The sequence below is a fragment of the Podarcis tiliguerta genome (assembly GCF_965153285.1).
Source record: "Podarcis tiliguerta genome assembly, chromosome: 10".
Lineage (NCBI taxonomy): Eukaryota > Metazoa > Chordata > Lepidosauria > Squamata > Lacertidae > Podarcis > Podarcis tiliguerta.
Genome location: NC_139543.1, coordinates 46,410,646 through 46,415,458, shown reverse-complemented (window position 1 = coordinate 46,415,458; position 4,813 = coordinate 46,410,646).

The window sequence follows — 4,813 nt, the reverse complement described above, 5'->3', positions numbered from 1 at the left end:
CGAATTGCTAATTAATCTAAAGAACGGATTGGCCCCTAAATTTTGTCTCCACGTGGGATTCTAAGGAGGGATAAAACTTCCGGGAACTGAGATGCAAAATGCAAACCATCTTGCCATGCAGATCACCTTGCTCTGGTGTTTGCCTGAGGGCATTTGACCAGAGGAACAGACTTTGTGATGTCTTGCTATGCTTTGAACTTCTGATTCTTTGTGAGTATATTTTAGTTAGTTATACAGTCATATCTTGGGATGAAGTAGCTTCGGGATAAGTATTTTCGGGTTGCGCACTGCGGCGACCCAGAAGTAACGGGGCGTGTTACTTCTGGGTTTTGCCGCACGCACAGGCGGTCAAAATGATGTCACGCGCATGTGCAGAAGTGGCAAATCGCGACCCATGCACACACAGACGCGAGTTGTGTTCGCTTCTGGATGCGAACGGGGCTCCGGAATGGATCCCGTTTGCATCCAGAGGTACCACTGTACTAAGCAACATTTTTATTTTCCTGTTTGTAACTTTTAAGAAAGTTTTTATTTTCTGAGTGACTTTTTTTCAATAAATTTGGAAAAGGACTTTTGCCTTTTTGTATTCTGTGCCTTTTGCCTGAGAAGCTGAACCAGTGTCTAGCCACTACCAACACCTACTGGTTATACCTGCTGGATTTCTGTCTGCGTCACGGTAGAGTGACCCAGAGTGGGACAGCCCGGAAATTATCAAAAGGTGGCTCTCCTCCTTCGACTCCTCTCGAGGCTTGATTCCGGAAAGGAGGTGGTGGCAGCATCTACTGTTTTGGTTTGTGCCTTAAAGCCTCAGGTCTTATCCCTCTACCTGCCACGTCTTGCTGGAGTTTGGAGGACTGGAAAGGGGGGTGGATAGTGGCATATGTGACCACGACAAGGGATAAACCCTCTGGTGGGGGACATGTCATCCTCCTTTTGGAGCAGCTTGCCCAATTTTTGGTCCCCACCTTGCACTCAGCTCTCACCTGTGGCTCCCAGAAGCTGTCAGCGTGCAACAGAGGCCACATCCCAGGAAACAGTTTCAGCTAAACCAAGTGAGGGTAGCTGAAGGGTCTCAAACCCTTGGTAAGTTAGGTACTCCCTTTGCATGCAAAGACAGGCTCCAGCAGATTGAATGGACGAGACCAATAGTGGGTCCAACGGTCAAGAAGCAGTTTCTGCATGTGCTGCAGAAGGAAGTGAGGGGCAGATGGGGCTCATCAACCTGGGAAGGCGAAGGTCTAGGAGAAGGAAAGCTAATCCTAGACCTCCGCTGCTTTGCAGGATATCTTTGGGAGAAGAAAATGCTAAAGAGTAAACTCTAAACAAATTCAGAATGGAGTCCCTAAGATGGTTGGATAGTGCCTTGTAATGCTTCCTACCGGCAACACCTGCAGCCAAGCTGGTGCTAAATGTATCACTGTTTTCCTTTGGACCAAGAGACCTCCAGACACATTGCCCAGGCTTGCGCCTTAGGGAGGTCACTTCAGTGCTGCTAACGCAGTGGTAACGCAGGAGGACTACCCTGCTGAGCGCCTGAGGGCCCCAGTCCTGCCACTCACCATCTGGCCTAGGGCAGGGCCTGATGGGCTCCATAATCATAGGAGCATTTGGGCTGCGGTGGGATAAAGCACCTAAGAGCATCTCCTTCCTTAGAGATTTTCCAAGGACATCTGCTTCAGTTGTTTTTGGTCGAGGGTATCCTGCTGATTAGGGACGCGGGTTGCGCTGTGGGTAAAACCTCAGCGCCTAGGACTTGCCGATCATATGGCTGGTGGTTCAAATCCCTGCGGCGGGGTGAGCTCCCGTCTTTCGGTCCCAGCTCCTGCCCACCTAGCAGTTTGAAAGCACCCCTAAGTGCAAGTAGATAAATAGGTACTGCTTTATAGCAGGAAGGTAAACGGCGTTTCCGTGTGCTGCACTGGTGCTGGCTCGCCACTTCCGGGTCACTTCCACGTGACCCGGAAGTGTCTTCGGACAGCGCTGGCCCCCGGCCTCTTAAGTGAGATGGGCGCACAACCCTAGAGTCGGACACGACTGGCCCGTATGGGCAGGGGTACCTTTACCTTTTTATCCTGCTGATTAACCTCAGAGACAGTGGTTTGGTTCATAGCTAGAGGGAGGCCATCCTGGCTCCCCGAGTATTTTATTTTCACAACAGCTTATGTGTTTTCAGTGGTGGTTGAAAGCCATCAGTCATGGCTCTGTAGTCACAAATTCATATTTTCCTCCTGGGCAACAGTCAGCACTGCAAGCAATCGGTCTGAATGCCACATGTCATAATACCACTCAGCTGGGAGCTGGGATTATAGCTTTCCCCCCATACGCCCCATAAACTGGCTGCAGGGAGAGAATCATTGGAATCAGCATGGGTCACCCATTGGGAGTGTGTTTTGCAGCATGTTGTTCAGCTGGTGGTGGTGCACAGCATTATACACAAGCCATACCTAAAGGGGGTTGTTTGGGCTTCCTGCCTTCCTATCGACCACACTAAAATGTTTGATGCACCATAGCTCAGCTTTTGCTACTTGTGTTAATTCCAAATACCTCCTGCAGTTTTGATGCAAGCATTAGAGAACTAAAGCCTGAATATCAGAAGTGTTGTAAATTTCACCATCACTCTGATATCTAAGATTGTGTGTGTGTGTGTGTGTGTGTGTGTGTGTGTGTTGCCAGTAAAGGCTGAATGAATCTAAGGTTATAGCACAGCAATGGTGAAATTTCAAACTCTTCTGATATGCAAACTTTAGTTTTCTTATAATGTTCATTCATAGCATAGTGGTCCTTAGTATGACATGATGTGGTATATTGTTGAGTCTCCTTCTTGTTAGCCTGCACTCCCCATCTGCTCTGATCGCTTTGGCTTATCCTTCTCTGCTTCTGTTCATGGAATCATAGGAAGCTGCCTTATACTGAATCAGACCATTTGATCCATCTTTCTTAGTATTGTTTGTGTTGATTGGCAGCAGCTCTCTGGGGTTTCAGAAAGGGAGTTTCACCCAGTCCTACCTGGAGATGCCAGGGACTGGGGAGTTCTGCAAGCAAGACAAATACTCTACCACTGAGCTAGTGCCCTTCCTCTGTATGATCCACCTCTTGATGCCATGGACTGACCTGCTCTGATGTCAAAATGGGCCTGTGTTCACACGGCAAATTGCCATTGGCTTACATGTGCTGCTGCAACAGAAAAGCTAGCCAGGTTGGCCCAAGACAGCTGGGTGCATTTGAGGCCTTAGATTAGCAATGGGGCCTGTGGCTCTCCAAATGTATATGGACTACAGCTCCCATTATCAGTTACCACTAGCCATGCTGGCAGGGACTGATGGGAGTTGGAGTTCAGCAACAACTGGAGAGCACCACAGGGTCTCCAAACCTGCCTTAGCATTTGAATTCCCAAGGTTCATGAGCATCGAGTGTGAAATGAAACCTGTGTATCTCTCACAGAACTTCACAGGCTCGTTGTACACACAGATCAGTTAAGCACTCTAGAGAGAAGCAGACAATTGCTTCTACATAACAACAGCATCAATTATTACAGCCACTATTGCTGCTCAAGATTTATTCAATCAAGGTGTACTAGATGCTATTTAAATTATGGCACATTCCTTGCGCAGAAATATTTGCGCTTTGTGACACGTGGTCAGGGCAGGGAGCAGATGAAAGATGAAGCGCGAGATTTGATAAAGGAGTGGCGAGGTCAGAGCAGTAGTGGGTTGGCAGAAAGGTAAAAAGAACTTAACCTAATGCTGTAAGAGTTTTCTCTTGCAAAAGAAATGAATTTCAGAGAAGAATGTTAAGGGGGAAGAGAGATGGGTGTTTGATGGATGGGAGGAGGAAGGTTCTTTCCAGCATAGGTCAAGACGGCTTCAGAGTGGGAGAATTAAGATGGCTGATAGTAAATGAGCTTCTGAAGAGCGGAGACAGAAGATAAGGGAACAGTGGGACTGGCAAATGTAGTTGGGGTATTAACCACACCATATTTCTGTATAGGTAAAGGTAAAGGGACCCCTGACCATTAGGTCCAGTCGTGGCCGACTCTGGGGTTGCGGCACTCATCTCGCTTTATTGGTCGAGGGAGCCGGCGTACAGCTTCCGGGTCATGTGGCCAGCATGACTAAGCCGCTTCTGGCGAACCAGAGCAGCGCACGGAAACGCCGTTTACCTTCCCACCAGAGTGGTACCTATTTATCTACTTGCACTTTGACGTGCTTTCGACCTGCTAGGTTGGCAGGAGCAGGGACCAAGCAACGGGAGCTCACCCCGTCATGGGAATTCGAACCACTGACCTTCTGATCAGCAAGTCCTAGGCTCTGTGGTTTAACCCACAGCGCTGCCCACGTCCCTATATTTCTGTATGCCCAGTTGCAAATGTGGGTCAGGCTGTTTTCACAACTATGGGCCCATCGTGAGGAAGTGGCACCTCAGATTCATGGGTTTCCCTTTCTTCCTCCCCAGGGCAGCCCTGCCTGCACCTCAGAGCCAGTGCAAAACACCATGCTGGGCCATGGCGCTGGCAGCCTCTCCTCCTTGCTTGCTCTCCAGCAGCTGCCATGAGCTGCCCAAGGGAGACCAGCGGCGGCAGCCATGGAGGGGCAACGGGATGCTCCCTCGCAGTCGCCACTGCCGCCCAGCAGAAGCACCAGCTCCTCCTCCTCCCCGAGCTTGGCAGCAGCGACACTGGCAGGGAAAACAGGGATGTTCTGGGATCAAATCAGCCAGGATGGTTTTCATAATTCTGGGACTGTCCCTGGAAAATCAGGTCGCTTAGAGGGTATGCATTGTGAGGTATGCCAAGCAATACACATAACCATGGAAA